Source organism: Coptis chinensis, chromosome 9 (genome assembly GCF_015680905.1).
Source record: "Coptis chinensis isolate HL-2020 chromosome 9, ASM1568090v1, whole genome shotgun sequence".
Classification (NCBI taxonomy): Eukaryota; Viridiplantae; Streptophyta; class Magnoliopsida; order Ranunculales; family Ranunculaceae; genus Coptis; species Coptis chinensis.
The window spans coordinates 82,839,260-82,857,957 of NC_141464.1; the positions used below are offsets into that span (position 1 = coordinate 82,839,260).

Genomic DNA, 18,698 nt, shown 5'->3' on the forward strand with positions numbered 1-18,698 from the left:
GGACACACAAGATCTAATGGAAAATATGTCAACGTTTCAGTCTATCATACAGGCGAAGATGATTGGTGGGAATATTGCATTGTCAATGAAGTGCCTATCGAGTTCTTAACTGCTAACTGCAACCCAGTTTTCTGGGACGGCGTTTTCTACTGTTTAGGCAAAGATGGAAAGTTGGGCTGCTTTCATTCAAAGGAGGAAGATGTATATGAATGGAGGGTTCTCCCAGTACCAGCAATTATTTCATGGTCACCATCAATGTTATATTCAGTCCTTCAGAGTTCCGAGTGGCAGTTCCTAGTGGAGTACAATGGTGAAATCCTATCAGTCTCTGTAGGTTTTGTAGGTCAGCACGTTAGAGTCTACAAGTTGGATCAATCAAAGATGCGTTGGGTTGGTGTAACGAGTTTGGGTGACAAGGTGTTGTTTCTTAGTCATATTGCATCTATTTTGGTACCTGCAGGATTGAAAGGAAAAGAGAATACGATCTATTTCCCAAGGTTCCATGGAAAAGATAACGTGTTCTACTCGTTATCGTCGGGCAATTACCATTGTTTTGGGAGCAAACATTCTCGTCAAGATTGGATAGATACATCTGGAAACTTGGAATCAACTTGGATTCAATGTAAGAAGTAAAAATTGAGTGGCCTATTCAGTTTGACGTTTATGTACTGTTTCTTATGAACGTTTTTTGTGTTTGAAAGCAAGATATATTACAGTTACATTGCCATTTATACAAGACTAAACTTCCATGATTCCATCCCCTATTTTGCTATTAGATGTAATTTTCTTTCTTCCTCTTGAATAGGGGTGGAATTTGAGCCGAGCAGCCTGAGCTCGTTCATTTAATAAATGTGCCAAGCTTGAGCCTATATTATAGCTTGTGTAACAAACGAACTTGATGAAGCACAGCTAGATAAGCTCAATTAGTATCACCATAGTGTAAAATAACCAAGCTACTCGGGCTCGGCTCGCTAAAAGCTTGGCTTGGGCTCGTTCATATATTATATGAGCCAAGCTTGAGCTGTTTTCAAAGCTCGCAATAATAAACAAGCCGAGCTTGAGCCTTGATTAGCTCAAATTCCACCCTTACTCTTGAAGCACATATGCTTGGTAGTTAAGAGATATTTAACTTGTTAGAGTGAACACCAAAACCTGAAGGTTGTAGTTCAAAACCGGCTTGTCACCTAATTCTGCCAACGCATATCATGAAGAGAAGATAACAATGTGATAGTAAAAAAGCTTTTAGGTTGCTGCCTCAGGTAAATATTGTTGTAAAAGTTGTGTGTCGAAGGACACCATATCCTCACATCGCAGTTCTGTATTTCCAACAATATGGTATCCTTTGAACGGACATGGTTCCGAGTTTTATTGACTGAATTCACTAGTATCAAACTACTTTAGTGTCAATTCATTTGAATTTCCATTCATGATTTCGAGTTGGAAGTGGTCGACCTTTGAACGGACATGGTTTCGAGTCTGGATAAAGAAAATTTTCGCTTGATTGATCATCTGGTTTCGAGTTTGCTGGCTAAACTCACTAATCTCGAACTACTTGTTAGTGATCTATACCCCTTCACGAAAGCACATTAGCGATCCCAACATCCCCCATTACGCTTCATCATGCTGAAAACTGTTTGTTCTTGTTTGTTCAAGTTCATAGTAATAAAGATGAAAAACTACACTAAAGACACTAGATTAACAACCTCAGTAACCAATAAACCTTTATATCAACAGCTATTTCGCACCTAGCTGCCGTAGCACATTTGAGCTTCTGAAGCATTCCTTATTGTGGTTTTAACTTTGAAAAATTGAAAGTACCCCATCGCACTTTGAAGAAAGAATTAGCTTATTTGCTCTAGAGTTAAAACGCAACATGTCATACCTTCATTTTCCAACAATAGTACATTTTGCCGTCTTTTGCAGCTTCTTCTTTATGTCGTAAGTGCTACATTCTACATTTCAGACAACCCAGGAAAGTTCTGGTCAAGAAAAATCTTCCAGCAACATTCGAAATGCAGAAAGCGTCTAACTAAAACCACTTCGTATAAGAAAGATCGTCCATCATGTCCAAAGCGCGGTAGCTAGACTTAGACTCACTTCCCACAGACTGGACACCATCCACTCTATCGACTGCAAAAACTGAGCATCGACTGCAAGAGGTTGGTTGGTCACGATAGCCGAAGATTGGTACCTATGAATTAAGCTCTATTAGGTTAGCGGCTGTGGAGATATACTATTGAGGAGGGCTCTTTGTGGCGAGAGGTGATTACTGCAGAGTATGGTGTAACAGTGACCATAGTTAGTCGCCAACTCCCAACTTCCAGGAATATGGGTGTATCTTTTGGGGAGGAGACAAGTCCTTCGCTAAAGTTCCAAAACCATGAACTCACTTATCACTCCTTTTGCTCCAAACTCTAGGTAGTTTCAATACTAAGACTCGCATCGCACACTCTAGCTAGCTTTCTATTCATTTTAAGGTAGTGTACGACTAGTTCTTTTCGCAAAGATTGGTGGTCCCTCAAACTACCATCTGCCAGGCTTCCATGAGAGCTTTCCATATCATAAATGTCTAAACCAGATCCACAAAATGACTCCTGATTGAAACTCTCTAGACATAATTGTCTTGCGGACCTGACTGCACTTTACCTCTCAGAAGGAGAACCTGGCTGATCCTTCTCCATTCTCACAGTTTCACGGCTGATATAATCTAGATACTTTACAAATACTAGAAATAACATGCGAGTAGGACACATCCTTCAGGTCTCGCACAAAGATAATAGTACGATCGCCTCCTTATTCAAAATGACTAAATGGGTCAGAGGACATTCTTGCTCCAACAATATCCATCTAAAGGCAATGTAAGTCAGTCCTTTAACAGGGTCAAGAGATTCTTCATCTTGCTCTGACAATATTCCTCCTCATATATACACTAATTACATGTCCATAAAAGTATGTTTGAAATTATTGACGTAGGTCTTCTTGAGTACTTGGTTGAACTTTTCCGCATACCTCCTCAAAGGGATGAGAAGATGATCCTTTTCCCTTGTCACAGTCTCATGGTTGATGTAATCTTGATACTCTATAAACACTATAAGTATCCTGCGAGAAGGGAACATCCTTCAGGGTCAATAGCCTGATTCCCACCGCATTCATGATAACTAATTAGGTCCAAAGACTTCATCTTGCGCCGATGATATCCATATAAAGGCAATGGAAGACAGTCCTTTGACAGGCCTAGAGATTCAATATTTGGTAAACGATAACCCTCTTGTTAAATACACTAACGTATATATCCATAAGTATATTTGAAATTCTTAGGGCGCGCCGAATAAACTACTAGTATTTTTTACCCAGAGACCCCTGTAACACTTCTTCCAAAATTGGATACACTAACATATATATATCCATAAGTATATTTGAAATTCTTCGGGCGCGCAGAATAAACTACTAGTATTTTTTACCCCACCCCTGTAACACTTCTTTGACAATTGGATACAGTCAAACATGGTAAAGATGCTTCTTTGATATGATATGGACTCCTGCTAGTGCATATATACAACTTCAAGGTTCTAAGTTCTTTTTCAAATTTGAAATCAAACAAAGCACAATACAGGGTGGATGCATAAGATATGGAGAGCTAAGATCTCTTTGGGTGTTTGTTATGACTCGAGATAATGATAGAGCATAGACCCTGGAGGTCTTATGGCCATATATATATATACAGTTAGAATGTGGTTGTATTTATAGTCCAGAAATTTGTTTGCTACTTGTTTATTGAAATCACAACAATAAAAAATCTATAGTTTCTGACATTTTCCATCACTTTTTTGGTGTATTCCAGTAAAATTGTGTTCAATACATGAGGTATATTACATGACGAATTCTTCAACACCCAAAGTTTTGTTCAGTGGCTCTATTTATTTTCTTTATTCTGTGGGTGGTGCCGTAAGATTTTATGGATTGAAATGTAGTGGTGGAAACAACTGATGTTGAATATGCTAGGGCCTAGAGGGGTCAACCTCTTATATGGTTGCCAAATACCTTTACCCTGACTGTTGTAAAATTTCCCACAAAGGGAATCAGTTGATTTTTGGGACTAGGTACATTTGAACTACCCAAGTCCACTCCCCAACCACAGGCAACATAATGCTAGCAGCCAACATATTAACACAGTTAATAAATTGTGTTAAACATTGTCAAAAACTGATATAGATATCATGCATTCCTGCCATTTCACTACACAAGGCTGTCATCTAGAGTGGTTCCACGTGTATTTTGTAAGGTACGAGTCCTTAGGCACAGAGCGAAAAGCAAGCCTCAAATTACACACCAGATTTTCAAAAACAAAATAAAGACTTGGTACTAACTACTAATACTAACACAGCACATGGGTAAAGTAGGTCAAGGTACACCAAAACACGAGCATACAAAAGCACTGGGAATAAAATAGAGTAGCAGCTATCAGCTATACAGCCACATTAACAGTTAGTTGCATCCCACTTAATTGTGCTAAGCTCCAGATTCCATCCTATGCGGTCAGCATTTTATACTCCATCTGACTTTAAAGTTGAAACTACCACTAATAAGCAAATATAAAAACTGAAACCAATACTCCACACTCATCTAAAGAAAGGCCAAACGAGTACCTTGGAGCCGATTAATAAATAAAAAAACCCCATGGCAACTATGTGTTGGTAACTTGGTATCAGATAACTTCAGCAATTCAGCAAAAAAAAAAAATGAATTGACTACAGGCACAAGATTTAAAATAATACTTTAGTTACGGTGTTAATTAACTCAGTATAAATGAAATCAGTACTTGTACTTATGAAGGAACTCAAATTACTAAATGAGCACTTAGCAGAGCAGTTCACAATTGAGTAAAACCGTAGGACATGGTCTGAATCGGCAGAAAAGTAACATTAAGTACTGAACTTCTGAACTACGCCAAACTCATGATCTTGTTCCACAGAATAAAATTCTAGCGAAATTTAACAGCCTCAGTCCATAAGAAAAAAACTTAGCCAAACAGTATGTAAAAAAATAAATTTAGATTGCAAGTTTCTTTTGCTCGATAACACCCCTCATAAGCTATTCTCATACACAATCACATTCACATCATTCGTCAATATCACTCACTGCAATGTTTTGTCAATTCAGTCTACTCATCCTAATGCATGGACAGATAAATCTAACACTTTTTATCCCTTCCCATCTACTTCAAGAGCTTCAGCTAAATAGATTCAAGGCTGTTAACATGTGACACGACTTTGTGCTCCTCATTGATCCGCATTCCCTAGCGTCTTCATGCGCCGGATCTTAGCATATCATACACAAACAAGAAGAATCATGGTAATAATCACAGATAATCAATTTTCCACTGAGCAACAAATAATTATTATAGAACTCCTACCTTAGTAGTTACAACTCTATTTAATAAAACTCAATTAATCATATTCTGAAGCTAAAGTTTCCTAGGACCAAGAGAGCACACAACAGGGAAACAGAGGGAAATAACATTTGTCAGCAGGGATAATAATTGCAGCGCCAAAGTTGTTTCAACATGAAATCACCAGTTGATGGATCAACCTTAAGTAGCTGCATACCAGCTTGACATCTGGGCAGACCAAAAAAAAACCCCAAGAATATTAATTCCACCAGTAGCGCTAGAATAAACTTGGGAGTAATTGCAAGAATGGAAGAAAAACACAATGCTCCTCCTTGAGTATTCTTTTCCTTTTATAACCTCCCTACTGACACTATAATAAGAGAAGAATGATTATCATTAATTTTTGCCTTTTGCATTTTGACCTCATCTACAGTGTAATACAACCTTGTTGATCGCATGTAAGGTGTGTTGCACGGTTCTGAGGTTGATTAAACACCATTAGATTCTCGGCCCACAAGAAGTCCCCTTAGAGACTTGCATAACCATTATTTTTTTGTTATAGCTGAATAGGGATTATCCATAACAAGAATGCAAAGAAAGTGACCACACCAGCTTGGAATACCCTTATATGACTGAATGCAGTTTCAAGGGACCACATGTGAACTTTGAAGAAAAGTGCAACGACTTAACTATTTGCATCCAAGGCCAAATCTCTTCTAGAGTAATATAATTCCCAGTAAAATTCTCGAATTGAAAACACACAAACATACACCTCCACAAAGACCACAATGGGATGAATGGTTGGAAATTTAAACTAACTTTCCCAGCTGTTGTCGTTTGTAGTTGCTATGAATGTACCTAGATATGTGAATATGCTGACCGTCATTTTTGGGTATCAGGGGGATAGCAAGTAGCGTAACTACAGGGAGAGAATGTAAACCATAGACTGCTGGTTACTGTCGAAGCATGACTTATGATACCCAAACCACTAATATATGCAAATGACAAGTCCGGAGATGGTGAGAAGTTATGACAAACCTGTAATGTTCCGACAAAATCACCATGCTAGAATTACAGCCTCGGGAGACAGCCGGTCTTTTTGGCTGAGAGCTCAGCCTGGATGCGTCAATAGAAACCAACAACAGCTAAAATGGTGTGGAAGCATCATCTCTCAAGTTCATGAAACCAGGTTGAATCTGACATATTTGACATTCAACATCCCCATCTTGCTCGGTTATCACATTTCTTTTCTCATTTCCTACACTTCCCTGCATGTAAGCACATCAAAATCAGATCAATTGAGCGATACACATATTGATATATGCTGTGGTAATCAACCATATCTGTCCTTATAGATTACAAAAATAATTTGGTTACGATTAACGATGAGAAGTATTTATTCATACATGTGCCGCCTCGATCTTCTCCTCACTGATCTAAACCCATATTGCTCCTTACATAACCATGGCTACCAGTCTTGATAGCGGTTCTCGAAAGCGAACTAGAATTCAACAGTCAGCACTGACCCAAGGTTATAGTTGTGAAATGTGGTTTCAGCAGCCAGACGGTCCTCCACAAACTCCCGATACCAGCGAGGAAGCCAAACCACAGGCTTGTGCGCTACAATCCTGTATGACAATACAAAAAATTGTTCAGTAGAACGGAAAAAACTACAGCTTGAAACAGTCATACATTGAAATTTAAAAACGGTGCTCAACAGATTTAGGATCCATTGGTATGGCAGCAATGATACGCTTTCAGCAAAATATTCATCATAGGGTGAAAGAACATTTAGATAATACGATAAAAGGCAAACAAATACATCAGGCAGGACAGGCTGGTAACGAGCGTGACAAAGATCACATTTTACATACTGGAAAGGGTGTAGGGTTCTCCTTAACGGGCTTCCGATGTGAAAGTAATCCAACAACTAGCAGAGTATTGTGGGCATTTTATCAGAAAAAATTTACTCACAAACCAAACTTCCAATTACACTTCAAACCGATAAGAGATAAATAATGATACATTCTAAGATTGATAGACACCAATCTGTAACAAACACATACCACTTCCAGAAACTACAAGTGAACATAATGCTACATTCATAGAAATAATGAAATTAGCAATTCTGCTGAAATATTAGTATTGATGGTGAAAGGCCTCAATGCAAACAGAGAGGTCTCCAGTGCATTTCGTTTTAATATGGAACAAGATAACCTCCCTATACAACTTTACTTCTAGTATATTACAATGATTTCATCAAATGTCGTTGCGCGAAATGACAAATTATAGATTTAGAGATCCACATATTTACAAAAATAAGCAAGCAACTGAACCGAGTTGAAATATGGTCACCTCCTCGTGTTCCAGAATATGAGCAAGAGGTAAGATGACCTGATCAATCAGCAAGTATTGCACAAGTTCAAGCTTTCAGGGATGCAGAAGCGTAAACATCAACTCCAGTATTGGTCCTACTCAGAACGGTGCTCCCTCAGAAATCAAACAAACTATGCAGATGTGACATCCTACAAGCTCACATACGGGTAGGAAAGCATAAAGCTAAGGTGATGTGGGATATGTGTATAAGAGTGTGTAGTGTGGCAAGAAGAGTGAAGTGCCCTCACATAACATCAGAGGAAAAAAAAAAGTAAAAACGCATCATCCATCCTCCATCACATTTGAAATATGAATGAAACGGGATTTTGCAAATTTGGCCAGTAAACCCTATGGTTTTACGATAGACATCAAAGCCATTTTAAAACCTACAAACAGGCTCGTTTAATTCACTTAACCATTTCTGTAAGCTGTTTGTTTAACCTACTTCCCTTTAATTAGCCAAAGACTGAAAAATCTTTTGACAATTACGTATAACATAACGAATTTTCAAAAGAGTAGTACCATGGGGATGCACATTAGCATGAGCAAATATACCATTTATACAGAAAGACTACCATTTATACCATCTTTGTCTAAGAATAACAAGGACAGCTTGGGTCTCAGGGCTGTACCTGTAGCAGCATTGAAACTTTCACAGACAATACTCCGCCTCTTATATTCCAAGAGTTGACCAATAAGTTTGTTAGGGGAAGAGATTATGGCAACCGTATCATCTTCCACTATCGCAACCCAGACCATTAACAGTGTCAACGAAGCCCCTGCATTTTTGCATTAAAAGGAAAGCAAAAACAGAACACTATGAAGTAAAAAGTGAAAAACATATGCAATTTAGTGATGGTGGCTCCAGCTTCACATTGGCTTACTAAATATCCGCAATACATTAGCTTGACGACGTTCATCATACTGAATATCTCCACTCATCTCTTGTGCAATCTTCTTTATGCATCGCAAAACCTACATATAAAGATCATCAGATTATTAATCTAATACTGTAACTAAAATGAGCATGTGTACGCAACTTGTACAAAATTCTCCCTCTATACTGCATGCATTGAGTACAATGTGTATCCCCTAGCTGTACCATAAAAGTGTCCTTCAGAACATAAAGGACTTTGTGTATGTGCTTACTTGCAGACCCATTTGGAGCACAAATCAGTGGGTCATCCATAAGTGGGTCATTTTACAAAAATAACGATATTTTAAACACCATTTTACACAAAGACCGAGATTTTGCACCCTGAAAATCCCTAAACTTTTGTTATAAATAGAAAACATCCCCCAATTGGGTTCTTGCTTGCTACAACAGAAAGGAAAAATAGAAGAAGAGTAACTGCAAGCAAAATCAAGATGGTATTCAAGAATATCTTCACCCAAAAAGGTAAAATACTAGTATTAATCTGTCTAATTTCATTTCAGTTATCAACTCTTTATTTCTTATTTCATTTCCTTACATTGTCAAGGTCAAAGAAATATGAAAAAAGAGATAGAGTTTCCATGCAAAAAGTGTTCTCTCATGTTTGATCACTTACTTGAAGTTGGCGAACATGATAAAATATGATGAAAGTTGAAAGCTAGAAAGGAAAAGGAAGAGGAGGAGAAGAAAAGAAAGAAGAAAAATAAGAAGCTTGGAGAAAAGAAACCACGGGACAAGTATTCGGGGAAACCGAAAAAAGGAGGAAAGAAATAAGATAAGAAGAAGAAGAAAGAAGGTAAGTGATGAATTAATTTGGAGAGTGACAGACTTTTTATGTTTGATATGTGGATTTGGTTGAGAGATTTATTGGTGGTTATGTGAATTTGTCTAGTTAAATTTGTTGATGGATTATTTGGATGATTTTGTTGATGGATTAATATGCCTAAATTTGTTGAAGGATTAATATGGTTAAATTTTCTGATAGATTAATCTGTGGTTTAAATTGCTCCATTTAGTTATTTTGGTTGTTTATCCTGGTTATTTTTGGTTGTTTATCCCGTTTAAATGTGTATTGTGGGGTTGTTTGTTTGTTTAAAATATGTTTTGTGCTTCTTCTTATAGAGACATCGTGTAGCTAGGGATATTAGATTAGGAAGCTAGAGGATTGCTACGGTTTGATGAAAGATCATATGAAAGTTATGCGGTTAACATTAAGTTATGAAAGAAAGCCAATAACAAAAATTTAAAAGAATTATTTGTATATTGCTGGGGTCAACCTACCGCTTTCGAGGCTTAAGCCTCATTGCACCTAAAACCTTCTTATAATACTTGTGAAGTTTTAGTGCTTAAAATGGCGCCCTTTAAGGCTTAAGCTCCAGTGTTTTCTTTTTTTTTAACCATGTAATCACTTAAAAATGTGTCTTCCAATGAGAACTTTCATTAGGACTTTTTTTGAATCAAAAAAGAACCTAATGTAACTTGGACACTTTATATTCTCAAATAAATACATGGTTATTTTTTAAAAAAAAAAAAATTTTGGCTCTTACACATTGTGCCTAAAGGGTTTCTTCTACACTAAAAGCCTATAAGAAAAAAATCAATTGACATAAGTTACAACTCCATGAACCCAAGAATTAGTTTTGCAATAACTAAGAACTCTTTTAAATAAATATCACTTGGTTTCTATGAGTAACTTAACAGCTAACACTACTTTGATGATCTTTTCGTCAGCAACCGTAGCAATCCTCTAGCTTCCTAATCTAATATCCCTAGCTACGATGTCTCATAAGAAAAAGCACAAAACATATTTTAAACAAATAAACAACCAAAAATAACTAAATAAATGCGATAAACAACCAAAATAACTAAATGGATAAACAATTTAAAATAACTAAATTAATCCATTTAAAATTTAACCATATTAATCCTTTAACAAATTTAATCCTATTAATCCATCAACAAAATCATCCAAATAATCCATCAACAAATTTAACTAGACAAATTCACATAACCACCAATAAATCTCTCAACCAAATCCACATATCAAACATAAAAAGTCCAATCACTCTCTCCAAATTAATTCATCACTTACCTTCTTTCTTCTTCTTCTTACCTTATTTCTTTCCTCCTTTTTTCGGTTTCCCCGAATACTTGTCCCGTGGTTTCTTTTCTCCAAGCTTCTTATTTTTCTTCTTTCTTTTCTTCTCCTCCTCTTCCTTTTCCTTTCTAGCTTTCAACTTTCACATATTTTATCATGTTCGGCCAACTCAGTAAGGTGATCAAACATGAGAGAACACTTTTTACATGGAAACTCTATCTCTTTTTTCATATTTCTTTGACCTTGACAATGTAAGGAAATGAAATAAGAAATAAAGAGTTGATAACTGAAATGAAATTAGACAGATTAATACTAGTATTTTACCTTTTTGGGTGAAGATATTCTTGAATACCATCTTGATTTTGCTTCCAGTAACTCTTCTTCTATTTTTCGTTTCTGTTGTTTGGTGTGGGGATGTTTTCTATTTATAACAAAAGTTTAGGGATTTTCAGGGTGCAAAATCTCGGTCTTTGTGTAAAATTATCAGTATGGCCACTTATGGATGAGCCACTGAAATGGTGTTTAAAATATCGTTATTTTTGTAAAATGACCCACTTATGGATGACCCACTGATTTGTGCTCCAAATGGGTCTGCAAGTAAGCACATACACAAAGTCCTTTATGTTCTGAAGGGACACTTTTTATGGTACAGCTAGGGGATACACATTGTACTCAATGCATGCAGTATAGAGGGAGAATTTTGTACAAGTTGCTTACACATGCTCATTTTAGTTACAGTATTAGATTAATAATCTGATTGATCTTTATATGTAGGTTTTATGATGCATAAAGAAGATTGCACAAGAGATGAGTGGAGATATTCAGTATGATGAACGTCGTCAAGCTACTGTATTGCGGATATTTAGTAAGCCAATGTGAAGCTGGAGCCACCATCACTAAATTGCATATGTTTTTACTTTTTTACTTTATAGTGTTCTGTTTTTGCTTTCCTTTTTAATGCAAAAATGCAGGGGCTTCGTTGACACTGTTAATGGTCTGGGTTATAGTGGAAGATGATACGGTTGCCATAATCTCTTCCCCTAACAAACTTATTGGTCAACTCTTGGAATATAAGAGGCAGAGTATTGTCTGTGAAAGTTTCAATGCTGCTACAGGTACAGCCCTGAGACCCAAGCTGTCCTTGTTATTCTTAGACAAAGATGGTATAAATGGTAGTCTTTCTGTATAAATGGTATATTTGCTCATGCTAATGTGCATGCCCATGGTACTACTCTTTTGAAAATTCGTTATGTTATACATAATTGTCAAAAGATTTTTCAGTCTTTGGCTAATTAAAGGGGAGTAGGTTAAACAAACAGCGACAGAAATTGTTAAGAATTAAACAAGCCTGTTTGTAGGTTTTAAAATGGCTTTGATGTCTATCGTAAAACCATAGGGTTTACTGGCCAAATTTCCAAAATCCCGTTTCATTCATATTTCAAATGTGATGGAGGATGGATGATGCGTTTTTTTTTTTTTTTTTTCCTCTGATGTTATGTGAGGGCACTTCACTCTTCTTGCCACACTACACTCTTATACACGTCTCCCACATCACCTTCGCTTTATGCTTTCCTACCCGTATGTGAGCTTGTAGGATGTCACATCTGCATAGTTTGTTTGATTTCTGAGGGAGCACCGTTCTGAGTGGGACCAATACTGGAGTTGATGTTTACGCTTCTGCATCCCTGAAAGCTTGAACTTGTGCAATACTTGCTGATTGATCAGGTCATCTTACCTCTTGCTCATATTCTGGAACACGAGGAGGTAACCATATTTCAACTCGGTTCAGTTGCTTGCTTATTTTTGTTAATATGTGGATCTCTAAATCTATAATTTGTCATTTCGCGCAACGACATTTGATGAAATCATTGTAATATACTAGAAGTAAAGTTGTATAGGGAGGTTATCTTGTTCCATATTAAAACGAAATGCACTGGAGACCTCTCTGTTTGCATTGAGGCCTTTCACCATCAATACTAATATTTCAGCAGAATTGCTAATTTCATTATTTCTATGAATGTAGCATTATGTTCACTTGTAGTTTCTGGAAGTGGTATGTGTTTGTTACAGATTGACACTGATAATTTTTAAAGTGTGGTTTGTCCATGTAACATGGCTTTGTTCCTTTTGGAGGTTCATTGTAATCATTTGCTCTCTCCCACTCTTTCTTTTAAATTCTTCAACAAAGAAATTTGCTCTTTCCCACTCCTTCATCTAATTTCCTTCACCACGCTCAATCTCCTAACAAACAATTTAGGTGGTTGCATCTGGATGCATGAACTTAAAAACTTGAAGTGAAAATGGCAAGGTTGATTCTGGAACGTAGGTGTAGTACAAGCTATTGAACGCTCTATTGATATCCTTATCCTCATGAGGGTCAAACTAAGGAAAAAAGAAAAAGTTGTTTAGACGGACGATGGTCATGATATCCGAAGATTGGTACCTATTAATCAAGATCTTTTAGGTAGGTAGTTGTGGAGATAAACTACTGAGGGCTCTTTGTAACAAGAGGTGATTATTGTAAACTATGGTCACAATGACCATAGTTGATGGCCAAACCTCACCTCCCAATCACATGGGTTTATATTTTGGGTAGGAGATAAACCCTTCGTTGAATAGCTCCATTTAGCCTTTCAAGAATCTTCAAAAACTAATTCCGAGTCCATACACATCTGGAACATGTTTGGCTCTTCAGACCACTTCCATTTTAAAACCACAAACTCGCTTAGGCTGAGAGTTTACATGCTCTCCATATAATCTTGCTCCAAAATCAATCAAGGTATTTATTTCCACTGCTCAAAGGCCAAGATTTCGGTCAAAGTTAGATTGAGTGGCTGGTGTATATATGGTGTATATGGTCTATTGAGTCTACGATTTTGGTTTGATGGTTATCATGGTCTAAGGCCCTAAGCTAGTTGAACAAAATCACTAAACTCAAGGTATGTATTGCAAAGCAAGACTAAACTTCAATTCGCTAATAAACCTTGATGCTTGTTGCAAATCTAACCTAATAAGGTAATTGTGTGAAGCCAAACTTCAAAATTCAGTGGAATACTCATCAGTTGAGCATTAACCTTGTCGCCAATTATGGTATTGTGTTTTGACGAAAAAAATAAAAAAATAAAATAAAATTATGGTATTATGAGAATAAGACTTGATCATAATCAATGGGTAAGTATCAACTACATACCATCGGTTTCATTTTTATCTATGTTCTAACAGAAGGTTTTCCCACGCACAATACGAGAATGTTGAATCCCAAAATGCTGAAGCACCAGACTTCTAAGCAACACACTTCTCTCTTCTCATGAGGAGTTTGCATGAATTCAAATAACTTTTCTAGTTGGTTCAGACAACCAATCAAGAAAAGTTTTCACAAAGTTTGTCTTTTGAAGGACAACTAATAAACATTCTTGTTTGTTGAGTGGTCCTTGCACGAAGCCAATCTATAAAATTAAGTAGTATACTCGTCTACCATGCGATAACCTTGTCAACAATTATGGTATAGTGTGAATCAATAGGTAAGTATCTACCACGCATCATTTATTTCATGTTCTAACAGGAAGTTTCCCTACGTACGAGAAAGTTAAATTTCATCATACCGTGTTGAAGCACTAGTCTTCAACTTACTTGTAGGCAACATACTTCACTTTTTTCTCAACAAGAATTTAAAAAAATCAAATAAATAACTTCTGACAACCGATCAAGGATATCTTCTATGTGAAGTTCGCCATTAAAAGAGGGCAGCTCCATCTTCATTTTAAGTTCACTCCCATTTTTCTCCATATTCCATAATATTCATCTATATCGCTGATTCCTCAAAACTTCTGCCAAATTCTCCAATTCTTCATCACTATAATCATTGTCATATGTTGCACCACATTATCATTCATTCTTCTCTGCGAACTCCAAGATCAACACTCGTTTGCAATAGTCACAAATCCAGTGTTTTAACAATATCTAATAGCTGCCCAATTCCAATTGTTTTAACAAGATCTAGTAGCTTATCATAACTAATTTCTTAAATCTTTCTGACAATAACTAAATTCGGGAAGAAGTCATTCTTATTCAACACTAGTCTCCTAATTTTAAAAAGAGTCGCCCCAAGTCAAATGAAGGGAATTTTTTTTAATCACAACAGTGCTGATAAAGGTCTTTGACATTCAAGCTCTTAGATATGGATCCGCTGGAAAATCAAATACATATGCATGGTCATCGATCTATTTCAGAATAGTAAATATACCAATCTTTGTCTACAACGGTCTTATACTTTGTATTAGTGTTGTTCTGAGTTGCTATCACTTCTCTATTTCTTTATGAAGTCATACAATCTTTTCAACCATATGATAAACAAAATCAATGAGTCCTGGATCTTTAGTCAAACTAACCAAATCAATGTGTTTTCGTACTGCGGTACACTAATCGGAATGGAGACTTCACTGTGGAGCAATTAACAACATTGTTATAACTTATAAGTGAACTCAACTTGAGCAAGTGCTAAATCTTATTGCTTTGGTTTCCCTCTTGAAATTGACTGTAATAAGTTCTCCAAGGACCTACTCCCTACCTCATTTTGACATCTTTTTGCAATGATATGTACTATATTTGAGACTGGTGCAAATCTCTTCCACTATTGTCAAAAGTGACTCAAAAACTTAGTATCTCAGTCAAAAGCACTAGACTTTGAAACGCCATGTAAACAGACAACGTCTCTAGAAGTATGAAGAACAAGTGTGCAAACGTGGGAAGCTTCTAAAGTCTTTATGCAGAGAATGAAATGAGTTATTTGAGAAAATCTATCAACCGCCACATAAATAGAATCCCTGATGAGTCCTTGGATGGCCTAGCACAAACTCCGTGGAAACGTCTGCCAAAGGGCCATCTGGAATTGAAGGTGATGTCAATTTGCAAAATCCCTTCGCAAATTGGCAAGTGTAACATCATTATATACTTCTCTTCTTGTTCAAACTCATCATCATCCAATTCAGGTTCTTCATTATGAGTGGTGAACATTATCTGGGCTCTTCGGGGACAACAGTTTCATCAAGCCCTGGCTGTCCACGTCTATCAATTATCATTGAGTCATTGTACGTTGGAGAATATGAATTAGTAGAAGTGTTTGTTGATTTTGAAGTACTAGCGACCAATGTAAATTTGGTTGGAAGATTGGGCTAGGTTGGGTTGGTGTAGTAGAGGATTTATGCATGGGTGTTTTTCCTAGTCATTGATGGAACGTAGTGGTGTTCTTAGTAGTAGGTTCAAGCTCAGATTGAGTGGGTGACTTGTATGGTCTGTTAAGGCCAGGATTTCAATCAAACTTGGATTGAACGGGTGTTGCATATGTTCAATTAAGGCTAGGACCTCTCTATCATGGCTTCAGCCCTTAAAACTAGTCGAACAACCTCACTCAAGGTATGTCTACAAGGTGATTCAATAAGGAATATTGAACTGCAGTCCCACTAATAAGCCATGACACTTGCTGCAAATTTGACTCAGTAAGGTCTGAAGCCAATTTATGAAATTCAGTAGTAAACTCATCCACCATGTGATAACCTTGTCGATAATTATGATATTGTGAATATCTACCACGCAATACTTCCCTTTTCATCCATGATCAAAATGATGGTTTACCTACACGAGTAAGAGAATCTTGAAATTAATCCCACCAAGCCGAAGCCGTCAACTTGTAGGCTACATTTTCGCTTTTTTCTCACATGAATTTCCATAAATTATGAACTTTTGTACTCCCAATGAAGGATTTCTTTTTTCATGTGAAGTTGGCAATTAAAACAGAGTAGCTCCATGCTCACTTTTGAAATCCCACCCCTTCTCTCCATAATAATCATCTCACCGTTCCCCAATACTAAATTTTTTTTCATATGTTGCAGTCTTTCAGTACTACTAACTCCAAGATTGACACCAATTTAAGGTAATCGCAAATCCGTCGTTGTCAGGTTGGTTAAACTTACCACTAAAGCCTAAATTTGACCGCTCAACCACGTCAAGAATTCTACAAGAGCCACGTCAGAAGTATCCCCCATCACCATTAGAAGCCACTAGACCAAGAGAAACTTAGGCTCTAAATACCACTTAGCATATTGTAAGTGTTTAATTGAAGACCATGTATTTCAATCCAACAGTCACCCTTGCAGCCACAAGGATTGGCGTGAGAATATCAAGAACAAACACAACAATTTTATGGAGACTTTTAATGATACTAGGGTAATCACCATACAATGAGATAAGTATTTTTATATACACTAATGTCTATAGCCATGTAGCTCTCACGATATCCTTTTTACATACACTAATGTCTATAGCCATATAAGTATTTTTAAATCATCAAGGACAAGCTAAATAAATTTCTAGTATTTTTAACCGAGAGAAGCCTGTAACACTTCTCCAACACTTCGAATTCGGTCAAATATGGTCAAAATGCTTCTTTGATATGAGATGGACTTTGGTTTATTAAACATATCCAACTTAAAGGTCCCCAACTAGGGCTGGAAATGGAGCGGGTTCAAGTCGGATTATCATTCAAAACTCTTTACTATATTTGGATCTAGCCGGATTCGGGTCGGATTTCGGATATCCACATCCAAAAAATATACTATTTTAATGATTTTCATATATAAAATGTAAGATATAAATTAATTTTTAGGTATCAAAATATAAATTTTGTTAAAATGATTCGGTTTTCAGATATTCGGGTTGATTCTAATCACAAATATATAAACCACATCCGTTAAAATGGATTCGGATATGGTATGATTCGGGTTGAATCCGCACCATTTCCAGCCCTATCCCTAACTATTCATTCTCAAATTTGAAATCAGACCGAGCACACTACATAAAAAGATAGAAGTAAAATACATATGAAGAGCAAAATGATGGATGTATAGAGTATGGAGGACTGGGATCTCTCCGGATGTTATGCGATGACTTGGGAGATGACGATGGCAAAATGGTGGAAGCATAGACCCTAGAGGTCTTACGGTCAATTATATAAGTTACACAATTAGAATGATTGTATAGTCTAAGAAATTTTCCACTTGCTTGTTAAAATTTTGACAGTGAAAAAATCTATAATTTCTGACATTTTCCCAACACCTTTTTGGGATATTCCAGTAAGATAGAGTTGGTCCATAACCTCACGAAGTCTTAAAGACACGATATTTTGTCAAAATTTTGTACTTCAAAAAAGACAACGCTACACGTTTACGGCACTAGATATGTACCACAGTGGATCTATTCTCTTCAGTTTGTGGTTGATACCATAAAATTCTTGCAATGGATGGAAAACTATAAATACATTGGTTCAAATAAATGTTCTAGTTTGCAATAGACGGGTCAATCTCTTATTTATTTATGTAGGATTACTAGCTCCTCTTTCTTACCATAATTTCTTTTGATAGTTACTATCTCTGGTGGAAATAGAGCCGCCACCTTTTGATAGTCCCAACTTGACCCATCCCTTAGCATCAGGTCTCTTACTCTTAGATCCTCCAGCTCAGGTCTGGTAGGCAGCATTTCTTGCAGTGTTATAGGGGCATTGTTTTGAAGAAGCCAAGGTTGTTTCATAGCTTTCACCTTGTCCCCTTTTCCAATACTCCAAATAAGTCCTGAGAGAATGCCTCGTGCAGTTCTAGTCAACGGTGTAATGTATGCAGCCTTGATACCAGAAATCCTAACACCAGCACTGTCATATGACTCATCGGTCAAACAAGGGAAGAAAGTCAGCATTTGGGCACAACTCTGGAATTCAGTGCTACATCTCAACGGATTACCTAATCCTATACTCAAACCAGATATCATGCAAAAATCTAATGGAGTGAAGCCCAACTCTCCTCGAGGGAAGTGAAAAGTATGTGTACTATCCCACCATCTCTCAACTAAACCAT

The 18,698-nt window shown here is 36.8% G+C and overlaps 3 long non-coding RNA genes across 9 annotated transcripts; 1 reads left to right on the forward strand and 2 right to left on the reverse strand.

The window, feature by feature from the left end:
* Positions 1-5,020: 5,020 nt before the first annotated feature.
* Positions 5,021-6,654, reverse strand: LOC147478791 (uncharacterized). Its single transcript, XR_015207837.1, has 2 exons — positions 6,428-6,654; positions 5,021-5,617 (listed from the first exon to the last, which is right to left on the reverse strand). It is a non-coding gene; the product is annotated as an uncharacterized LOC147478791 (long non-coding RNA).
* A 188-nt stretch (positions 6,655-6,842) lies between these two features.
* LOC147478792 (uncharacterized) lies at positions 6,843-11,250 on the reverse strand. 7 transcript variants are annotated; one of them, XR_015209346.1, is made up of 6 exons: positions 11,122-11,248; positions 10,813-11,039; positions 8,650-8,740; positions 8,398-8,544; positions 7,745-7,914; positions 6,848-7,017 (listed from the first exon to the last, which is right to left on the reverse strand). It is a non-coding gene; the product is annotated as an uncharacterized LOC147478792 (long non-coding RNA). The 7 variants fall into 7 exon arrangements; XR_015209347.1 differs by having other exon boundaries at positions 10,792-11,039; XR_015209345.1 differs by lacking the exons at positions 10,813-11,039; positions 11,122-11,248 and adding an exon at positions 8,915-9,031 and having other exon boundaries at positions 6,843-7,017; positions 7,745-7,860.
* A 17-nt stretch (positions 11,251-11,267) lies between these two features.
* LOC147478793 (uncharacterized) lies at positions 11,268-12,847 on the forward strand. Its single transcript, XR_015209350.1, has 4 exons — positions 11,268-11,394; positions 11,572-11,662; positions 11,769-11,912; positions 12,392-12,847. It is a non-coding gene; the product is annotated as an uncharacterized LOC147478793 (long non-coding RNA).
* The last annotated feature ends 5,851 nt before the right edge of the window (positions 12,848-18,698 follow it).